The following is a 24,995-nucleotide window of genomic DNA, read 5'->3' on the forward strand; positions in this document are numbered from 1 at the left end:
TGTCAACATTGATTCAGGGTACATATCCTCATCACCAATGGAAAAAGCAAGCACAGGCTGTAAAAAATGGTCAATGATTTGTTCAGTCATTCAGCAGGTTGTTCCTCTTGCTCCCTGGCCAACGTACTGCCTTCGTACCTGCGATGTGCCAGATATGCCACTGGTAAGCTGGTGTCATACATGGGTTAAATTTTTTAGCAACGATTTCTTTGTAATTATGCATCTTTTAGGTGAAGCCACACTTGCCTGCAGTTCCCCAATGTGCAGTCATCCCTCTGTAGCTTATTTAATGCAGTAGACACCAGTTTCAGCTGTTGGCACAAGTGCATGGCCTCCATTTAAATGTTTGCATTATGTGCCATGGACATATTTTTCTCCATTTTATCAGGGTGATCAAGACAAATCTTATTTATTACTGATGTGTTTTTATCATGTTTCTTGGCTATTCCATCCCGAGTCATTTAGAAATTGTGGTGTGAATCCCGCCTCTCTCAACCCAGCTCGAGGCAGGTACTGGTTCATAAAGTGCTTTCGTACTTCAACAATATAACTTACCACTGTGTTGGCAGATATTTCCTTTACAAGATTTAAGTAAAGTGCTGCACATCCGTACACTAACAGCGGTTACTGTCCGAACAAGTTTCAATGTGTATGAATTCACTAGGAACTTAACATTCTTTTATCTGGTATATTCTAACATGTTAAATAATTCGTCGAGTTAACATCAATACTGCTTTAATAATCAGAAATACATCAATATTGTTCTAATCAGATGTATATACTCGTATAATATGCACTGAAGGTGTTAACAATACATTACAGTATACACTGTAGAAGGAATATGAAAGTATAGTACAGAACTGTACAATGCAGTGTACACAGTAATGTACTGTACAGATCACAAGATTTGTTAACTTACGCTGTTACAGTAATAAAAGATATGTAAAAGCTAAAAAATATATAATGCTTTTATAATGAATTATAAATAAGTAAAAAAATATAACAGAAAACATGAAAATGAGAACAGACGTGAAAAAAAAGGATTTAAAAAAAAAACCGGACTGGGTATATAAAAAAGTTTTTTTAACAACCTTGAATTGCATGCACATGTATACAACACCCTGGTACAGCTTTTGGTTCATAATCGAAAAGAGTCGGATTGGATTTCCGGGTGGAAGGTGATGTATGAGCAAGTTTTCTTCCAGCTGACGCCTCTCCGCCGAGCTGGCACTTAACACAATCTTTCACCGTCATTCTTGTGCAAGTTTCTATCATTCGAACAATTTATTTCACTTAGCCTTTATCTACCAAGTCCTTGTTTCCTATTGTTCTCCGTGCAACCTTCCTTTGTCTCACCTTGTCTACCCTCTCTCTCTCTCTCTCTCTCCCCAATTATTGGCGTTTCCTGGTCGTATCATCTCAAACTTGCAACACACAAACTTCACCACCACCACAACCATTACCATCGTCATCTTCAATGTCCGGTAATAAGCGGCCTTCCTTCTCATCTTGCACGTCTGGTGGGAGACAGCCGCCTCCATCTTTCACAGCCATCATCATGGTTGCCTGGGGAAGTAGTTGTGGTAGTAGGGGAAGGGGCGAATTCGGCCTTGGACACAGGTAGGGGATGTTTGGGATGGGGTTGGTAGGGGTAGGTTAGGGGGGTGGTGATGAGGTGGAGTTCGTGAGGGGGAGGGTAATGGGGGTGAGGTGGGAGAATGTGTGGCTCCTCATCAGGACTCCACCGTCGGGGGGGACTCACCACTTTAATTCCAAATGTATCGATTGGTGAGAGGGAGGGATGGAGAGGTGGAGATACTGGCACGGGGTGACAGCTGCCCACCTCACTATTGATTGTTACTGCCACCACATAACCTCTACCATGCTACCATACACTGGATAGTGTAGAGCTCTACCATGCTACTATAAAGTGGGTAATGGAGAGCTCTACCATATTACCATAAACTGGGTAGTGTAGACCTCTACCATGCTACTAGAGTAAACTAGACAGTGAGTAGTGTAAGTTTCTCCCATGCTACCATATAATGGGTATATACCTTTAATGAGTTCCAAGAGTTTACTCCCAGAGCCCGGCCATGGGACAGGCTCGTCTGGTGCTTGCCTGGTCAACCAGGTAGTTGCTGCTGGTGGCCCGCTGACCTACATATGCAACACAGCCTGGTTGATCTGGCACCTGGTAAAGATACTTGTTCAGTTTCCTCTTGAAGACTTCTACACTTGTTCCAGCAGTGTTTCTGGTAACTTCTGGTAAAATGATGAAGAGTGAAGGGCCACGGATGTTAACACAGTGTTCCCTTATTGTACCCACTGCATCCCTGCTTTTCACTGAGTTTATTTTGCACATCCTCCCATATCTCTCACTCCAGTATGTTATGGTAGTGTGTAGATTTGGGATAAGGAAGGCCCTCAAGTACGTTCCAAGTACATATTATCACTTACATATTCCTACATATTATCACTTATATCTCCCTATTCACAGCTCCAGTCAGTACATATTTAAGACTAAGGTGTTCCAAGTAATTTAAATGCTTTATTAGTTCTATGCGGGCTCTAAATTTCTGTATTAATTCCAGCTTTGATATTTCTCCTACCCTGAACGGGACCGTCAACACCGAATAATATTCCAAATGAGGGAGCACAAGCGATTTGAAAGTGTTAACATGCTACCATAGAATGGGTATTGTAATACAAACCTCTGTCATACTACCACAGAATGGGTATTGTAGACCTTTGCCAAATTGCCATACAGTGGGTATTTCAGGCCTCTGCCATGCTACCATACAGTGGATAGTACAGACCTGTGCCAGTGGTTTTATTTACAAAATGCTAGAACCACTTGGTTATTCAGCGTTTTAAACATGTACTGTTTCTAACATTATCAAATTTATACTGTTAAAAGAAATCAAACGCAGAGTAATAATCCACAAAGTAAAATCAGAGGCTGTCACAGTAGGAATCTCTGTTCCTCAAGAAACAATATTTCCGCTGGTGAACTCGAACCGAGATGGAAACATAGGCTCTATATAGTCTCCTGTCTCTGTCTACAGTATTGTCTGCTTGTGGTATTGTTTTAACTCTTTTCTTATTTTCTTCATTTGTAACTTCACTAGAGACGTACTTGGAGGTTCGATATTATTCCTGAGTTTTAATTGTTGGTGTTTCTGAATAACCATCAAAAAATACTAATGCTCTGTTATCAGAGTGCTTCATGACATAATGTGCGTATAATTTTAGGATATCTTGGTACATAAAAGATCGAAGCCACACTACTTTATGAATGTGACTGCCGTTGATGAAACGTTATTATTATTATTATTATAATCACAGGGAAGCGCTAAACCCGTAGGGTTATACAGCGCATGTGGGGGGGATGGAAGGAATTCAGGTTCAATTCAGGGAACTGGAGCACAGATCCAATTCCCTAGATCAAGAGCCCCTCACCAGCATCAAGGAACCTCCCTTGAGGGAAAACGTTAGTAGACTTCCCAGACTGTGCCTTCCCAAGGTCAACCTGATTTAAGTAGTTGCCTTCCATCATCGAAACCTCAAGAGATAGTGAAGGGATTCAAAACAACCACAGGGGGAGTTGAATGATAGCTCCAGGCCTTTCGTGTTGCAAGCAACACATTCTCAGGATCTTGCAATGTCTCAGAAGAAAGGTGGTGGTTCAAGCAAATACGATCAGAGGAAACATCATTGCTAAAGTGTGTTCTATAGTTTCAACACGGCGCTCTCTCACTCCAGATTATTTTCTATATCTATTGAGCTCTCTTGTTATTGCTTGCCTCTCTAAAAGCTTCCTGTTTTAACAGATTCAATCTTATAGAAATACGGTCTGAATTATATAAATCAGAAATTTCTCTGCTGCCACACAATATCTTTCTGAATTAGATACAATACCCACCCGACCGTGGGACTGATGATCCCAGGAACCATAGCCTAGGCAAAGGAGAGCGAAATAATGAAAAAAAAGGGGGTGAGGAGAGTGGGAAGATTGATTGGCGAGTGAAAATGATGAATGCGAAGAGTAAGGACTGAGGAGGGTGGGCGAGGCTGGAGTAAGAGACAATAAACAAACAGGGAAGAAATTAATGAAAGAAAAAATGAAAGGAAAGGATGCCACTTCTTCAGCACAGAAAGAAAAATAAGCTACGTAAAGAAATAATGACAATGGGCCGGCGAAAATAAAGATAAAAGAAGAGAAAATAAAATCTCTGACAATATATAAAAGCCAGTGAAAAAGGTACTACAACATTAGCAAGAGAGAGACACACACACATGCAAATTATGGAAACCAGAACAAGTAGGACAAATTGAAGCACGATCAAAGGAGCCAGCAGAGAAAAAAAGACTAACAAGGGGGCGGGAAGATGTTAAAGGATGAGTAATGAGGACAAAAATATAATTAAAGGGTAGATGGTTAAATTGAAGTTTGTTGAATGTCTTCTCTCTCTCTCTCTCTCTCCCCTTTCCCTTCCTCCCCACCTCACTCGTCCTCCCCCACTTCCTTTTCCCCTCCCCTACTGATGCCACATAGAATACGATAGCAGCAAAGTGCTGGCATGATCAATAAAAAAAAAGTGCTCTTTGTGACCTGACTTGGATGTTGATGCCAGTGAGGGCCACAGTAGGTCAAATGAGTTGCTCCCCTATTTTATATGTGAACAAGACAGAAAACTGAAAGAAGATACAGAAACTCTTTACTTAGCGAGAGATTTAGGTGAACTATCGAACCTTCACTGCAACAACTGAAGTCTATGGAAATCAAAACCGAGGCACAGGCAATGCAAGTAACTTTATCTAGCTGTTTCGTTTGGCAGTGTAAAATAAGACCGAGCCATGGGCAATGCAGGTAACTTTACCTATGTGTTTCGTTTGGCAGTGTAAAATAAGACCGAACCACAGGCAATGCAGGTAATTTTACCTAGCTATTTCGTTTGGCAATGGAAAACAATCACAAAATAAATCAAACACTGAATATCTATCTTTTGCAAGTTCTCTTGTACAACAATGTTGCTATCGCAACTGTAAGAAAAATGATAGGCTGCATAACTAGAGCCTTCAAAATAAGAGAAGCCAAGTCAATGTTGATACTCTTCAGATTACTCGCTCTCTCTAAGCTGGGATATTGCTGTGTACTATCGGCCCCCTTCAAGGCATTCGAAACTGCTGAGCTGGAAAATGTACAGAGAGGTTTTACAGTTCGTAAACATTCAGTCAAGCACCTAAATTACTAAGATAAGTTTAGTCCCTAGAACTATTCTCCACAGAACGTAAGCGACAAAGATACTTCATAATCGACAACTGAAAGATACTGAAGGGATTGGTCCCAAACCTATACACCGCAATTACTACTTATAAACACCAGAAGCCTGGCAGACCGTTCAGGATACCTACAATGAAAAGCAGGGAAGCGATGAGTACAAAGAGAGAACTCAGTAAATGTTAAGGAGCCACGACTCTTCAACATGCTCCCTTTATGTATACGGGGAATTACCAGCAAACCACTTGCTGTCTTCAAGAGGGAACAGTTCCTTATCAGCCGGACTGTGATGCATACGTTGGTCTGCGGGCGACGGGCACTAACAGCTTGACTGATCAGGCCAGCTACCACAATGGTAGGTTTGGGACCGGGCCGCGGTGGAGGTGACCATCGGAAGCGATTTCAAGGTAAACTCCAGGTTGCCTAGTTGACCAGGCTAACCTGGCAAACGTCGGGCTGCGGGAGTAGACATTCTTGAAACCCGTTAAAGATATATCAAAGGTAAAGGTATTCTCTCTTCCACGCCTCTCACCTTAATACTCAAGACCTCGTCTCATGCACCCTCTCTAACTCTCACCTCTCCTATTACGGAAGACTCGCGTGAGAGTATTGACTGACGGATCTAAGGTAACCTTCCCCAATAACAATACCATAAGCCATACGTCCCCTCCCCTCCCTCCACCAGCACTGGTCACGCACCATTTATCTTCTTCCCTTCTCCAATTCCTTCCTTCTCTCATCTCATTACATTTACATTTCTTATTTTATTTCTGTACCCTTTATTCAATCTTCCTTACTTTAACTTGAGCTTGTTCTTTGTCAGCCCACTCCTCCTGCACCATCGTTTAGTCTCGTTTTCATCTCGGGTTCCAATGTCTCGCCTCCTTTCCAGAACCTTCCCTGCCTCACTTTACCCCTCCCTCTCACAACATTACCACCCCATCCTGAAATGCCGCGTGAGAGCATTCGACTCACAATCGTAAGGTCCGGGGTTCAAATTCTTAGCATGGAGAAACATATCAGCCAGTTTGTTTACACCTCTGCTGCCCCCTGCCTACCTAGTAGTAAAAACAGGTATTTGTATGTTAACCGACTGCTGTGGGTCGCATCCAAGGAAAAATGTTTTTTAAAAATTCCAATCCCGCTGGAACGTCATATCCCGTGTTAGAAAACACTCCGGTCCTTTGCGAAACTCCATTATCTGCCGGAAGTATTCAAGTGTCCGGTAAAATGTATCTGTGTGCCTAATGATGTTAATAAAACTTTCCCATTTTTCCTACCACACTGTCAATCTGCACCGTTAGCTAAATTACCATTATGCGTCGAACTGCAGCACAATGGAAAACGACGGCAACTGGAAGCTAAGAACACCACTCTAATCCAAGGAAGGAGAGAGACCGCAGGTGAAAAAGAAATTCACTACTGGAGACCAGACCCACAATAAACCCGCTATTGTTTAAAAACCATCAGGAACCGCCAACTGACACCTGTGACAAAAACAAAAGACTAAGCAGACGGTGCAATATACCCCAATGAAAAACAGGGGAGAAATGAGTACACTAAGATAGAACACAAAAGTGTCCAGGGCCCAAAACTGTTCAACAGCCTCCCACTATATATAAAAGGAATTACCAACAGACCCCTGGCTGCCTTCATGAGGGAGCTGGACAGATACCTTAAGTCAGTACGCGACAAGCCGGTTGTGGTCCGTACGTTGGTCTACATGCGGCCAGCAGTGACAGCCTGGTTGAGCACGCCCTGATCCACCGGCAGGCCTGGTCAAGAACTGGGTTCCGGGGGCGTTGACCCCCGGAACATCCTCCAAGTAGACTTGCGCTACATTTGCTCACCTAACAGTAAATATACACACCTGGGTGTTAGCAGACTAATGTGAGCTACTTTTTAAAAGATAGTATACTTTAGATAAGGCTTCCTTTTGAAATGAGCTGAGAGAGGATAACACTGCTTAATTTTGCAAATTCAAAAAATCTATGGCCAACTAGTGCTGTACTATATACGGCATGCTAATTAATGTAAATTTGTTAAAACTGAATTAATACTTTTTAATTGTTTTGTGAGATATTTTCAGAACTAACATAATTTATATATATTTTTTTTTATTATCACACCGGCCGATTCCCACCAAGGCAGGGTGGCCCGAAAAAGAAAAACTTTCACCATCATTCACTCCATCACTGTCTTGCCAGAAGGGTGCTTTACACTACAGTTTTTAAACTGCAACATTAACACCCCTCCTTCAGAGTGCAGGCACTGTACTTCCCATCTCCAGGACTCAAGTCCGGCCTGCCGGTTTCCCTGAATCCCTTCATAAATGTTACTTTGCTCACACTCCAACAGCACGTCAAGTATTAAAAACCATTTGTCTCCATTCACTCCTATCAAACACGCTCACGCATGCCTGCTGGAAGTCCAAGCCCCTCGCACACAAAACCTCCTTTACCCCCTCCCTCCAACCCTTCCTAGGCCGACCCCTACCCCGCCTTCCTTCCACTACAGACTGATACACTCTTGAAGTCATTCTGTTTCGCTCCATTCTCTCTACATGTCCGAACCACCTCAACAACCCTTCCTCAGCCCTCTGGACAACAGTTTTGGTAATCCCGCACCTCCTCCTAACTTCCAAACTACGAATTCTCTGCATTATATTCACACCACACATTGCCCTCAGACATGACATCTCCACTGCCTCCAGCCTTCTCCTCGCTGCAACATTCATCACCCACGCTTCACACCCATATAAGAGCGTTGGTAAAACTATACTCTCATACATTCCCCTCTTTGCCTCCAAGGACAAAGTTCTTTGTCTCCACAGACTCCTAAGTGCACCACTCACTCTTTTTCCCTCATCAATTCTATGATTCACCTCATCTTTCATAGACCCATCCGCTGACACGTCCACTCCCAAATATCTGAATACGTTCACCTCCTCCATACTCTCTCCCTCCAATCTGATATTCAATCTTTCATCACCTAATCTTTTTGTTATCCTCATAACCTTACTCTTTCCTGTATTCACCTTTAATTTTCTTCTTTTGCACACCCTACCAAATTCATCCACCAATCTCTGCAACTTCTCTTCAGAATCTCCCAAGAGCACAGTGTCATCGGCAAAGAGCAGCTGTGACAACTCCCACTTTGTGTGTGATTCTTTATCTTTTAACTCCACGCCTCTTGCCAAGACCCTCGCATTTACTTCTCTTACAACCCCATCTATAAATATATTAAACAACCACGGTGACATCACACATCCTTGTCTAAGGCCTACTTTTACTGGGAAAAAATTTCCCTCTTTCCTACATACTCTAACTTGAGCCTCACTATCCTCGTAAAAACTCTTCACTGCTTTCAGTAACCTACCTCCTACACCATACACTTGCAACATCTGCCACATTGCCCCCCTATCCACCCTGTCATACGCCTTTTCCAAATCCATAAATGCCACAAAGACCTCTTTAGCCTTATCTAAATACTGTTCACTTATATGTTTCACTGTAAACACCTGGTCCACACACCCCCTACCTTTCCTAAAGCCTCCTTGTTCATCTGCTATCCTATTCTCCGTCTTACTCTTAATTCTTTCAATTAGAACTCTACCATACACTTTACCAGGTACACTCAACAGACTTATCCCCCTATAATTTTTGCACTCTCTTTTATCCCCTTTGCCTTTATACAAAGGAACTATGCATGCTCTCTGCCAATCCCTAGGTACCTTACCCTCTTCCATACATTTATTAAATAATTGCACCAACCACTCCAAAACTATATCCCCACCTGCTTTTAACATTTCTATCTTTATCCCATCAATCCCGGCTGCCTTACCCCCTTTCATTTTACCTACTGCCTCACGAACTTCCCCCACACTCACAACTGGCTCTTCCTCACTCCTACAAGATGTTATTCCTCCTTGCCCTATACACGAAATCACAGCTTCCCTATCTTCATCAACATTTAACAATTCCTCAAAATATTCCTTCCATCTTCCCAATACCTCTACCTCTCCATTTAATAACTCTCCTCTCCTATTTTTAACTGACAAATCCATTTGTTCTCTAGGCTTTCTTAACTTGTTAATCTCACTCCAAAACTTTTTCTTATTTTCAACAAAATTTGTTGATAACATCTCACCCACTCTCTCATTTGCTCTCTTTTTACATTGCTTCACCACTCTCTTAACTTCTCTCTTTTTCTCCATATACTCTTCCCTCCTTGCATCACTTCTACTTTGTAAAAACTTCTCATATGCTAACTTTTTCTCCCTTACTACTCTCTTTACATCATCATTCCACCAATCGCTCCTCTTCCCTCCTGCACCCACTTTCCTGTAACCACAAACTTCTGCTGAACACTCTAACACTACATTTTTAAACCTACCCCATACCTCTTCGACCCCATTGCCTATGCTCTCATTAGCCCATCTATCCTCCAATAGCTGTTTATATCTTACCCTAACTGCCTCCTCTTTTAGTTTATAAACCTTCACCTCTCTCTTCCCTGATGCTTCTATTCTCCTTGTATCCCATCTACCTTTTACTCTCAGTGTAGCTACAACTAGAAAGTGATCTGATATATCTGTGGCCCCTCTATAAACATGTACATCCTGAAGTCTACTCAACAGTCTTTTATCTACCAATACATAATCCAACAAACTACTGTCATTTCGCCCTACATCATATCGTGTATACTTATTTATCCTCTTTTTCTTAAAATATGTATTACCTATAACTAAACCCCTTTCTATACAAAGTTCAATCAAAGGGCTCCCATTATCATTTACACCTGGCACCCCAAACTTACCTACCACACCCTCTCTAAAAGTTTCTCCTACTTTAGCATTCAAGTCCCCTACCACAATTACTCTCTCACTTGGTTCAAAGGCTCCTATACATTCACTTAACATCTCCCAAAATCTCTCTCTCTCCTCTGCATTCCTCTCTTCTCCAGGTGCATACACGCTTATTATGACCCACTTCTCGCATCCAACCTTTACTTTAATCCACATAATTCTTGAATTTACACATTCATATTCTCTTTTCTCCTTCCATAACTGATCATTTAACATTACTGCTACCCCTTCCTTTGCTCTAACTCTCTCAGATACTCCAGATTTAATCCCATTTATTTCCCCCCACTGAAACTCTCCTACCCCCTTCAGCTTTGTTTCGCTTAGGGCCAGGACATCCAACTTCTTTTCATTCATAACATCAGCAATCATCTGTTTCTTGTCTTCCGCACTACATCCACGCACATTTAAGCAACCCAGTTTTATAAAGTTTTTCTTCTTCTCTTTTTTAGTAATTGTATACAGGAGAAGGGGTTACTAGCCCATTGCTCCCGGCATTTTAGTCGCCTCATACGACACGCATGGCTTACGGAGGAAAGATTCTTTTCCACTTCCCCATGGACAATAGAAGAAATAAAAAAGAACAAGAGCTATTTAGAAAAAGGAGAAAAACCTAGATGTATGTATATATATATATGCATGTGCGTGTCTGTGAAGTGTGACCAAAGTGTAAGTAGGAGTAGCAAGATATTTATATCTTCCATATAAACAACTCAGTTACATCCTCTCACATTTCCCCTGTACAAAAAAAATAAAATAAAGATTTCACTTGCAGTATTAGTAAGGAGAGTAAAGCTCGTCCCTGGATGATTGCTTTCTACCAACCTAACCATATCCCTATATAGACGAACTTTTGAAACATGCTGTATCGTAATTAGCTTGTTAAAACAGTTATATTTAGATAATTACCTATCTCCAAACAGTAATTAACTATTTGTCTGAGGTTCCCACTACCTGAGTGTAATTACTAACACAATAATTCTATCTCAATGTGGTGCACTATTTGAGTGCCCATTATAATGCACTCACAGTGCCACCTGTCACACACACTGCTGAAATATCACTGTCACGTATAAACATGGCATTGTAATTGTATTTTTATATTCATGGGGAAAGACTAAACCATTATAGTCACAAAGTGCCTGTTGCATGGAAGGAAATTAGATTTAATCCGAGGAAAGGATTAGTAGCTCTAAATCCTGGGATCAAGAGCATTTCACCAGCATCAATGCAACCACCCTTTAAGGGTGTAACCATAGAAACAACACAATACAGCTGCATAGAGAGGTTCTGAGGGGGTAGAGGGAAGACTGGCAGATACAAGGTCAAGTTTCGGCACTAAATTTTAGTTTGTATCAGTTACAGGCTCGGGAGAACTTGATTTGCTTTTGATGAGTTTCGAGAGTCTTACTACTCTCGGAGCCCGGCCATAGGTCAGGCTCAATGTTTAAAAGTGAGACACCTGTGCAACATTTGTGTATATTTATTACGGAAACGTTTTGCCAGTCAGTGGCATCAGTTCAATGCTGGGAAGAACGGCGGATGACGAGGAGTTTAGGTAATCAGTCCCTCAGCCTTAAGATGTGCTCAGCCCATCAATCTTGATAACAGCATTTGAGCGGAGTAGGAGCTTATATTCTGCAGACAGGTGAGGCGAAGAAGTTGTAGGCGTTGTCACTGGTGGAAAGATTTACTAGTGGCAGTAGGTCATGCGTACAGGTTAAGTAAACATTGAACAATTCCCTGTATCAAGATCCCAAGATGTTGCACAAGGGTTTCGCTCTATAAACTTGATGTTTATCATTATTTGGAACCATTAATTTATATAGTCAATTCATCTCATGGTTTTCAACAATCTAACTAACTTGAGACAAACCTATGTTGTTATCTTTAGATTTACCCTACTGATGTTTAATGAGGCTGCAAGTACGGCCCAGCAGCTTTAATACTGCCTGACAAGACTAAGATAAACTAGGTATCATAACGCCGCTGAGCTGATATCTGTGAACAAACCTGCTCGGTTCTCTATCGATGATTTCCTCTTATTAAAAATAATTTTTTACCACCCACATGGGTCTACCTACCTCCAGGTAGGTAGATCCATGTGGCCCTACTTGGTATTGGTACCGGTGGTGGTGTTGGTACTGGTGGTGGTGGTGGTAGTGACCCCAGACTTCTCACTAGGCGGCCAGCGGGAGGTTAATGATAGTAATTCTGGTCGCCCACTGAACCACACCCTCACTCACCCACACCCACTCACCATCATTCATCCACGACCACTCACCCACACCCACTCACCATCATTCATCCACTACCACCCACCACACACACACACACACACACACGTGACCTATCAATCTTAGGTCATTTTATGCCACTTCCAGGGGTCATCGCCCCCGCAGACCAGTCGCAAACCATACTTCCTGGTTACGTACCTGATTGACTAAGCTGTTGGTGCTAGCCGCACGCAGTCCAACGTTTGCACCACAGCCCGCCTAATCAGGAACCTAATTGCAGGAGCTTATCAAGTTACCTCTTAAAGACAGCCAGTGGTTTGCTGGTAATTTTCCTTGTGAACGGAGGGAGGGTGTTTAAAAGTTGAAGCTCTGAGACACTGGGTTCTCTCAGTGTACTCAAGAGTCTCTTGCTTTTTACTGTAGGTACTTTGCTTCGTTTGCCAAGTCTTTTGCTTTCATACAGTGATTTCAGTGCACATTTGGGACTAGTACCTCTAGGAATTCCTAGGAATAAGTTATGGTGTACCTATCTCTCATACATGCCAAGGCGTTCCAAGTAGTTCTGATGTCTGAGTGAATTTATACGGGCAGTGAAAGTTATTTGTACATTTTGAAATTTATCAAGTCTCTCCTGCCTTAAAGAGCGAGAAGTCTTCGGTCAGATGACCAAAAGCTCCAGCTATGGGTCGTCATATGACTAAAACCAGCGTCAGGAAGCACTTGTCCTGTTTCTTGACAAACATTATACCTACCTACCTGCTTATAGGGGGCGGTTAGTACGCGAAGTATTCTAGCACGCAGAAAACAAGTGACTTGTTTCGAATGTTCTAGTTATCCACCCTATTACATTTTCCTTGCAATACCAATAGCAACACTGTTGTGATCCTTGAATGCGAGATCCTATCACCATCAAGGATCTGACACGTGAAATCTTCTATTTCCTTCTTCTTTAATGGCGGAGCAACTGAAACCTGTCCTCAAACTTGAAGTTTGGCTGCGTCTTCAATGGATGCCACTCTCATGGAAATTCTTATGTCATCAGCAGAGGAGGTAACGATGCCATGATTTATGTTTCTGTCTATGTTGGATATTAGAATGAGAAACAGAAGTCTGGCGAGCACTGTGCATTAAGGAACAGAATCTTTCACTGTGTCAGCCTTCTACTACACTATGCGCTACTATTTGGGTTCTATTTGTTAACTAATTAAATATCTATGTACCCACTTTTCATGTTATTCGTTTCGCATGCATTGTGTGTGCTGTCACACCATGGTCTTATCGAAGAGTGATGAAAAATCAATGTACAATTCATCAAAATTTAGTTTGTCTTCCGGTGCATCCAAGACCTTAATGGTCAAAAAACTGTGAAAATATGGAAAGACCTGTTCCTAAACCAAGCTTCTCTGGGAAGTGTAATTGTTACGATTCCACGTGACTAGTAACCTTATTTCTTAGAACCTGTTCAAAGATTTAGAGATTGTCAAAGGTTTTCCAACACTTATAAAAATAAGGAAAATTTCCAATAGATTTTAACTGAGGGAACTTGTAAGATAACTTAGGCAGTTGTTGATCACCCAGATTATGGTGCTACGACGGACGTATTGGCACAAGTACAAACGGTCTGACCTAGCGGTCGACTAGGATGCCTCCTTTGAGACTCGTAACCATCAACATGAGTGTAACTCATCTGCCTCCGTTGTTCCCCCTACCTATCTACCAGCCGCTATCATCATCACCACCAATACTACCACCACTAACAACAGTTGGTGGTAATGCTTGACAAATATTAACACCACCACCATGAACAGCAAGATAAAACTCAACACCACGACCACCAACAGCTGCAAAAGCCGCCGCTGCCGACACCACCACCAACAGCGGCAACACTACTAACACCAACAACAACAGCTTCCCATACTGAACCAGACAAGCAAATCTGGTGGATCACGAAACAAACTCCACTCAGATAGAATGACATACGCATCGTGTTGTTACTCGTAAACCACTAACTCCCTAAACAAAACATCGGGTTATTCATAAAACATCCAGGTCATTTCTTCCAAAACTTTGAAAACAATATTGCTGAAATGGAATACATTTAACTGGCCTCGTTGAGCCTAGCTTCTTTATAATATGAATGACTACAATGGAGAGCCACAATTAATGGAATAAATGCTATAGTATCAATGTAACAATATCTCAAAACGTATACATGGAAGTTATATGAAAGGCATCGTCCCTTACCAACACACTACCGTAACCGCGTACGGGAGTGAGAGATATGGGAGGAAGTGTAACATAAAAGCAGGGGCGCTTCGGGTACAATAAGAGAACAATGCGTCAACATAAGTGGGCCACGACTATTCACCCTGCAACCAGCTGATAATAGAAATATTGCCAGTACAACCGTAAAAGTTTTAAAAAAGAAATCGATCACTAACTGTCAAATGCCAGATCAACCTGGCTGTGATGGATATGTGTGCTGCCAACAGTAACAGCCTAGATGACCAGGCAAGCAATATAAAAGCCTGGCCCCAGGTTGGGCTAAGAGATAAGACTCTCGAAACCGGTCACAGGTATGTCACAGGCAAAACGGCCAAAAAGGTGTTGAAGGGGTCCCTGGCCTCCTGCTACTTAGCACTATTTGAGAGTTCACATTAAACACCAACCGTAGCTAAACACGACCAACTACTGGAAGACATACTCAGCCAGACACACTCAACCACAGGCAGACAAACCCAACTACAGCCCAAAATACCCAACTGCAGCCACACAAAATCACCTTCAAACACGCCCAACTGTAGCTAAACAAACTGAAAACAGATAAATATACTAACAACAGCTCAACACACTGAACCAGAGCTTAACATACGAACCACGGCCAAACACACCGAACCACAGCTAACGAAACTGAACAGGATATACCACACCACGAGTAAATAAAGCAAGGAAGCAATGTTAAAACTGTAAAGCAAAAACGAAGACGCAAACTAAAATAAAAAACGGACATGTGACTTAAAAAATTACAATGCTTGGCGTTAAGAGAGTGCGACAATACTATCATCTATGATCTTGTCTGTTAAGCAAACCTGGTCAAGAATCATTTCCATTAGGAATGTAGGTTACAATACCGTGGCTGGAACAATTCACAATTAAACTGATGAAGACGTTTTCATCAGTATTAACCCATCATCAAGTCACAAACGGGCGAGAAAATAAGAGAGAAAACCAGAAGACGAGTATGGTGAAGAGATGACTAGAAAAACAAGTCCATTTGGTTAGGAAAATTCCAGAAAACTAATCAGGTGAGGAGAAAGTCAGAAGACAGGTCAGGTGAAGCAAATATATTGGATATTTTAAGCATATTTGTTTCACCTGATGTGTCTTCTTACTTTCTCACCTCCTGATCAGTTTTCTAGCATTTCCGTTGACCGACTCATTTTGTCTTTTAGTGGCAGAGCTTTAAGGGGCACGTCAGAAAGTCTGGGATCTTTCCTTAACTCATGGTATAACTTAACAAATCTTTGAGGACAACTGTGTTGCAGAGGTCTGAGCAACGCTCATGTAGAATATAAGGGAAAAATAAACATTAGGAGAGACGGAAACTGACATACCTCTCAAACCTCGACAGTGAAACTCTGAGCTCTTTGCCCATAGATTTCTCACGATGGGAACATTATGATACAAGATGTGGAAAAAGACACTTATGTACAGTTCAGGACATTTATTAAAGGTTAAGTTTCGTCAGGAGTGGCTTCTTCAGTCCTAATGACGAAGCTACTCGTGGTGAAACGTTTCCTTTAATAAATGTCCTGAACTATAAATAAATGTCTTTTTCTACATCTTGTCGGTATCACCAGACCATTTCTCATTATTATACAAGCTTCGGTCCTCATCACGCTTGGTTAATAAATGTTATCCCAGACTTTATCATTACCTTTGACAGACAACAACCAAAAACATGTTTTCAGCAATAACTTAAAAAAAAGTTAATTCTTGAACTTTTAAAATAACGGCAAAAATCATTCAACAGTTAGTAATAACGAATTTAGTAATGAGCATCACCACAGCTGAATACACTGGTATATATCTGTAAGATTCCTGGGATCACCGCCTCTGCGGTCCGGTCACACACTAACGCTTCTAAACTGAAAATTAAATATTATAGAAGCAAATTATTTTTAAATTCACAAGAGCAACGCACATGAAAACACCAAAATGGGCTTAGAATTTTGTCGTGAAATACTCTTTCCCCTGAGCAAGTAGCAGCGTCTTTAGGATGAGTACGGAGAACTCTAGTGAATAAACATAGCAGAGAGGAGGAACAAAAAGTGGCAGTAAGTTTGTGTGTTGTGTTGTCCTGAGGGACAGTAGACCCACCAGCCGGGCTACCATAACACCCCCCGCACGCCGCCACACTCACAAAGAATACATTATAAGAACAAATATTCAATGCGCAAAATTCATGAGTTATGAGACGGTTTCCCAGCCAGCACCCCATGTGAAAGTCAAGTTTCTTTCTTTCTTTCTCTCTCTCTCTCGCTCGCTCATACTCACCTATATATACTTAACTATTTGTGGTTGCAGGGGTTGCTTATCAGATTTGGTGTGTGTGTGTGTGTGTGTGTGTGTGTGTGTGTGTGTGTGTGTGTGTGTGTGTGTGTGTGTGTGTGTGTGTACTCACCTAATTGTACTCGCCTAATTGTGATTGCAGGGGTCGACACTCAGCTCCTGGCCAGCCTCTTCACTGATTGCTACTAGGTCCTCTCTCTCTCTGCTCCATGAGCTTTATCAAACCTCGTCTTAAAACTATGTATGGTTCCTGCCTCCACTATATCAGTGTCTCGGCTATTCCACTGCCTGACAACTCTATGACTGAAGAAATATTCCTAACATCCCTTTGACTCATCTGAGTCTTTAACTTCTAATTGTGACCCCTTGTTTCTATGTCCCATCTCTGGAACATCCTGTCTTTGTCCACCTTGCCTATTCCGCGCAGTATTTTGTATGCCGTTATCATGTCTGCCCTAACCCTCCTGTCCTCCAGTGTCGTCAGACCAATTTCCCTTAACCTTTCTTCGTCGGATAATCCCCTTAGCTCTGGGACTAGTCTTGTTGCAAACCGCGCGCGTGCGTGCGTGCGTGCGTGTGTGTGTGTGTGTGTGTGTGTGTGTGTGTGTGTGTGTGTGTGTGTGTGTGTGTGTGTGTGTGTGTGTGTGTGTGTACGCGCGCTCTTCCACATTTAGTCTCCTCTGTTACTGACTGAAGAAGTCTACTGTGGACGCGAAACGTTTTAACAATAAATATACCCAACTGTTGCACAAGTATCTTACTCATCTACTTGTTTATATTTTACGCCCTTTTCCTAATTATCGATTTGCTTGCAAGGGTCGATACTTAGATCCTGGCCCCGCCTCCTTGATCAGCATCTCCAGACTTCTGGCTTCTTGGGCAGCATCATATCTACTCTTCAAGCTGTGTAATGACTTTGCCTTCGTGTGGCATACTAAGAGTATATTACATTTTATTCGGCGTATGTCACACACCCACAGAGGCTGCCTCCCGACCAGCGAACCAGGGGCTAAGAGTATGATGAGTAGGGGTCAACTTGTTATGCTAGCAACTTGGTTCAACCAGCCAAAGTTGTGAAACGATGTTGGATACTCGTTAGTCAACAATGGCAGACTTACGATACTAACTGTAGCGATCCTAATACTGATCATCGCGAAACCTCACATGTTGTTCTTAATTCAGATACCCTCTATTGTTACTCTGTACTGTCTTCAGGTACCTTATTTTTTTGCATCAAGGAAGACTAAGCTGTTTGCGTCTTATATCTGTTACTAACTTATACAAAAGTCCATCAGTGAGTGAAAAGTTGTACCATAAATATGTCTCCACTGCAATTAACGTCTTTATCACCACTTACAGATGGTAGGCTTCCTGTTTACCCGACTGCATTTAACTTGTTGAAAAGTTCACTCATAAATGGTACCGTGTTGTAGCTTAGTTTAATTCCTAGTATCTTTTCAATCAGGATGTTACAGCTGGCCGCATACAGCCAAGCGTAGACGCCACAGCCCAGATGGTCAGAAACTGATACGAGAATCTTGTGAATTTCCCTTCTGAAGACAGACCGAGGTTTGTCGGTAATTTCTCTTATGTAGGATGGGAAGGCGTTGAAAAAGTTGGGGCTCTCTAACATTCATCGAGTTCCCTCTTTTAGTGTATTAGTCGCGCACCTGCTTTTACTGAAGGTACTTTGCACCATCTACTCAGTCACTTTTTTTTATACGGAGTGATTTAGATGCCAAACCTTCCAGAATTTTCCAGGTGTACATTACGATGTACGTTCCAAGTGACTTCCAGCGTACTTAGTGTAAATGGTCGTGAATACCATGATGAGTTAAGTGTTAACCAGGTTGTACCTCCTGGTTCTTTTTAAGGGAAATGCGGGGGAGTTTGCGTAATAACACGGTTTCGTATTTATCAATGTATAACACATTTTAGGGAGAAAATGCTAGCAGGAGGCAGAACGACATAAGCCTTCATTTACGAGATAACGGCATTTTTATGGATGGTTAAATCTGTATGTCCCATTCGTTTTCCAGACAATTCGTGTTTGCAAACACAGAGCATAGAATGCACATATCTAGGAATAATAATGTCAGATTTCGCATTCAAATGTCACAAGTGATGTTATTACAACCGCAATGAAAATGATAGATTGGATAACAAGAACCTAGAAAACAAAAAGGATGCCAAGCCAATGATGATACTTTTTCAAGTCAGCTGTTTTCTCTACACTGGAATATTGCTGTACACTAACAACTCCTTTAAGGCAGGCTAAACTGCAGATCTGGAGAATATGCAGAAAATGTTCTCTGCCCATATAAATTCAGCCAAGACCCTAAATAACTGGAAATGCCTGAAGTTCCCGACCTGTACTCCTTGTAACGTTCGTTCATAATATACACATTAAAAGGAAATTTGATACGTTCAAGTAATTCTTTATCAGTCAGGCTGTGGTGAATACGTCGAAATGCGTACAGCTAGCACCAAAAGACTGGTGGAGGAGGTGAGGCTTCATCTGAGACCGGGCCGAGGGGGGTCTGTGACCACAGGAATCGTCTGCAGGTGGCCCTCAACTAGGGCCTCAGAACATTACTGTCTCTGCTTTGTAATTTTCCAACTCTCTGGTTACCACTGCAGCTCCCCAGTGATCTCTGATCAGTCTTACTCCTTATGGCGTATGATTACCAATTGGTATTTACAATAGCATACCAGTGATCGTGCTGTTCCGTCTTCATTCTTCTTCTTCTATTATAATTATTATTACCTTTGAAGAGTTTCGAAAGTTAATCTACTCTCTGAGCCCATTACTATTATCTAAATTGCTTTCCACTGGCTATTATTCGCAGCAGTCGACTAATCAATCAATTACCTGTTTACCCACAGACAATGGATGCAGAGAAACTTACCCATACATCTTTCCTTATCCGGAAATCCAACCTGTGAGCTTCTGTTTGTATGTCTGCTTGTGGCATACTGTAACTGGTATTCCGCAGTGTATAACATGCATAACCGGGAAGCTCCAAGACCGCAATTTGAATACATTCATGCATCTATGAGTGCTGTATATGTTTAATGATGCATAAAACACAACTGTGTTTATAGGACAAGTGTACATTATATATATATATATATATATATATATATATATATATATATATATATATATATATATGCAAGGAATTCGGAAGAGCAGACGAAATATACACAAACACTTATCTCTGGCCGAAGGAGACTCGAACCTACGAACCTTGGAACAAGGTACGCTGTGCCTTACCATTCTCACCCCACGGGACCAATACCTTGGGGTCCAGCTTGCGCTAGACGTTTGATCCAAGGCAGCCAGCTTTCAGGGAGAAGGCTTACAGCTTTTCATCTCATCCCCTGCATGTGTGGTGAGTATGGTAAGGCACTGCGTACCTTGTTCCAAGGTTCGTAGGTTCGAGTCTCCTTCGGCCAGAGATCTGTGTGTGTGTGTGTATATATATATATATATAATGTGTGTAAGAACTCAATTAAAATTAAGTCCTGTTTAAAATTTTCTCTTATACGTTTAAAGATATGTTTTTTTTCATTTATGTTAATGTAAAAATTAATAATTTTGTACAAAAAGAACCTTAGAAAACTTACCTAACCTTTTTATAACCAGCGCAATTTAATTTAGCCTAATCCAGCTAAATATATTTTAGATAAGTTTACAGTAATTTAATAATAAACAAACACAATGAAATATATTTTGAAATATATTATGCAGTGGCGAATAGGTAAAACTTGCGATTTTGGCTTAAATAGCAACGCTCCTCTTGCCGAGTAAGGCAAGCGAAAATTTGTGTATGCACTAATTTCGCAAAAAATCATTCTGAAGCTAACGAAAAAAAAATATTTCATTGTGTTTATTATTAAATTAATGTAAACACATCTAAAATATATTTAGTTGGACTTGGCTAAATTAAATTGCACTTATTATAATAAGGTTAGGTAAGTTTTCTAAGGTTCTTTTGGTACAAAATTATTAATTTTTACATTAACATAAATGAAAAAAAAATCTTTAAACGTATAAGAGAAAATTTTAGAAAGGACTTAATTTAAATGAGTTCTTGCTAATTGATCAGTTTTACCTATTCGGCACGACATTATATATAATTATATATATATATATATATATATATATATATATATATATATATATATATATATATATATATATATATATATATATATATATATGTCGTGCCGAATATGTAAAACTGGTCAATTAGCTAGAACTCATTTAAAATTAATTCCTTTCTGAAATTTTCTCTTATATGTTTAAAGATATATTTTTTTCAATAATGTTAATGTAAAAATTTATAATTTTGCGCCAAAAGATTCTTAGAAAACTTACCTAACCTTATTATAACAAGCGCAATTTATTTTAGCCTAACCCAACTAAATATATTTTAGATTTGTTTACAATAATTTAATACTAAACAAACACAGTGAAATATATTTTTTTCGTTAGGTTCAGAATGATTTTGGCGAAATTATTGCATACACGAATTTTCGCTTGTCCTATATGGCAAGATGAGTGTTGCTAATTAAGCCAAGATCGCAAGTTCTGCCTATTCGGCACGATATATATATATATATATATATATATATATATATATATATATATATATATATATATAATTATACATACGGCCGGTTTGTTGAAAGAAGATACATATTTAAAAGGATACAAGTGCAACTAATGTAACATTTAAAATGTCACATTAGTTGCACTTGTGTCCTTTTACTTTACATATTGTCGGTAATTCTACCAACATTATTACAAGATACATATTACACACATCCGCAGTCTGTAGCTACCCTTTTCTATGTAATGGTTACATAGTGAGAAAAAAGTTAACTACGTTTCCTTGTCACATTCTATTACGCAGAATGGGACTTATACAATGTGTTGAATTCTGTCAGCCTGAGTTGCAAGACTTCAGTAGGCTAGAGAGGATAACACGCAAATAATCAGCTAGAGCTCATCAGGTGTGGCAACTTCAAAGGTTTCGTTCCAGTAGAGCTGGAGTTAACATCATTTGGGAATTACCATACCTCAGGATAGCCTATCCCATACGCAGGAGAAATGGATTTTTTTTATGAAGTTATGTCCATCATCACATAGCGGAGGTTAGATAAATTATACATAGGAGAGAGAGGAGAGGGGAAGGGGTAAAGAATAGAAATGCGGCTGTCATAAATATCTGGTATATTGTAGGCATGAAACTACACGTTTCTGAGTCGTGCTGGCGACGTCTGATTTTTCGTGATCCTATAACAGAAAACAGGGTTTAAATGTACTCTCTTTCATATACAGCAAGAAGCTTTAATTCTTCCATGTTTCTGATTCTAGCGTACAGTGGAATGCTAAGAATTATCTTCATGACCTTTTTCTGGATTACTTCAAGGTGGTTAAAGAAAGTGTGTGGAGAGTTAATCGAGTGTAGGGAATGGTAGTCAATGAGAGATCTAATGAACATTATGCAGAACAACCCTGTATACTTGACGTTGATGTCAATATTCTTTCCTACATGTGTTCTAAGGGGTTTAAGTCTTTCAAGTCTACGGTGTATTTTACTTACAATAACACTACAAATTTCAACTTCCAGAAATTTGTATTGTTTGCAGAAATCAATGTTAGTGTTATTGATCTGGAAGAGCGATAATGTTAGTGCGGACACTGAGACAATACTTCGGTATTATCTGCGGATATGTCAAAACCATAGTCCATGCTTTGATTCCTTTACCTTTGATATACCTTTGAAGAGTTTCGAGAGTTAATCTACTCTCTGAGCCCGGCCATGGGCCAGGCTCGTCTGGTGCTTGTCTGGTCAACCAAACTGTTGCTGCTGGAGGCCCGCTGCCCCACATCACAGCCTGGTTGATCTGGCACCTGGTAAAGATACTTGTCCAGTTTCCTCTTGAAGGTTTCTACACTTGTCCCAGCCGTGTTTCTGATATCTTCTCGTAAGATGCTGGATAGGCTGGGACCCCGGATGTTGATACAGTGTTCCCTTATTGTCCCCACCACACCCCTGCTAGCTGTCAATGTGTAGAGAGCTGGTAGTCTGTTTGAGGCGTTTGGAATGATGCAGATATCATCAGCATATTAAGTGATAGGCTCATCATCTTATATAGGGATGTCTGACACAAGCACATGCATCAGAAAGTTAAAAGAGTGAGGCTGAGTACTCCACCTTGAGGTATGCCCAGTTCAAACAAGGCCCTAGATGTTCTGTTGCTCAGGTATACTTGGTTCCAAGTTAGTAGTTTATCTGATACTAAAATTGGCAGCTAACGGCAGCTCTGAGGTAATGAAGGCTGCCTTTGCGTCAGATCTCTGCCTGGTGAAGTACTCGGCAAAGCAATTTTAGGAAGTATATTCCAGATGAAGGTTGGCAGGTAAATCTTAGGCAGCAGCACACCTGGATTCCCAGCACACGCCTCCCTCACTCACACAGTTTCCCAACTCACTCCAACATTCACTAGCAGCCTTGCACCTCCAGAAATCTTCTCACTTGAAACTATCTCACAACAACCTTTCACAAAAGCTCTTAACCGTGTTTATTAGAATTATCTTCCCAAAAAGTTTCCTCCAAACCTTTTTATTAAATTCTTTCAAAAGACTTTTTTCCGCGTGTCCGTGTGTGTGTGTGTGTGTGTGTGTGTGTGTGTGTGTGTGTGTGTGTGTGTGTGTGTGTGTGTGTGTGTGTGTGTGTTTGTGTGTGTGTTAGAGACCGACCTTGCAAGTTCCTTACACCAGCTGTTACTGACCAATTATTAAAAATAGGTAACTCCGTGTTAGCCGAATGTTGTGGATCACATGCAGGGACAGCCGAGAATAACAGAGAACTCCAGTCATACTGAAATGTTACATCTTATGTAAACAAACGCTCCAGTTCTGTGCAAGACACTCCAGTACTTCCCGGAAGTATTCTAGCTTGGGTAAAAGGAATCCGTGTACCTAATGATGTTAATTAAAAAATATTTACCGAAGAAGGATAATGACGGGTGGGTGGGGGAAGAATCATGGGAGGGAGAGGGATGGATTGGTGGAAAAGTTAATGAATGGGGAAGAAATGAGTTGATGCTAGAGTGGAAAGATACGGGTAAGGAGGGAAGGAAAGGATAGGGGGTGTTCCAGGAGGGGGGGGGGAAGTGAAGGATAGGGAGGGTGGAAGGAAGGGGAAGAGTGAATATCATAGCACACGCCTTTATTATAAGTCGCAGGGTGGTCGGAGAGGACCCTGCAGGTGTTTTATGGTAAGAGAGACGGGGAGAGCGGAAGCAAATAGTCGTTAATTTACATGCTTTTTTTTTTGTATTTTGTCTTAACAGACTAGGAATGGCCACATTAAAACTTTGAAAAGGTCATTAAGATTTGAAATGGCAACGAGAGCAGATATTAGTAAGGAAAGTAACACTCCTTTGGCCAAGCATGATGTTGTCAAGCGAGTCAATAATACCTAAACTGTGTGCCACAGTGTGCCACAGCGTGCCACTGCACCACAGCGTGCCGCAGTGTGCCACAGTGTGTCACAGCGTGCCACGTGTACCACAGCGTGCTTTCATCACGCCGCCACAACTAAAGACGAGCATGCCACAATGGGAGAGCCACCACCACTACCCCCCTCCCTCCCCTTCCCTTCAACCATACAATCAGTCGCTGTTTATCCTTTCCCCTGGTCCCTCCCCTTCACATCACGTCATCCATTGTACGCCCCTCACTCTCAGCCCCTCACAACAACCATGCCTTTCACCCTTCATTACTTTAAGCAAGCGAAGAGGTGATTTATAGGGGAAATTAAGTCGGCTTTCTCTCCCCCCCCCCAATGATACCAATGTGCTACCTCAATACTCAGTATACAATGTTATCCCAAACTGCATCTCTACTTTTTATACGTGACTTAACCTTTGCGGTCAGTTTTGAACTAAGTTGGTGCCATTGGTAGACTGCGTGTTGCTAGCACCAACAGCCTTATTGATATTACCATCAACCAGGAGG

This window comes from Cherax quadricarinatus, chromosome 21 (assembly GCF_038502225.1).
Source record: "Cherax quadricarinatus isolate ZL_2023a chromosome 21, ASM3850222v1, whole genome shotgun sequence".
In the NCBI taxonomy this organism is placed as follows: domain Eukaryota; kingdom Metazoa; phylum Arthropoda; class Malacostraca; order Decapoda; family Parastacidae; genus Cherax; species Cherax quadricarinatus.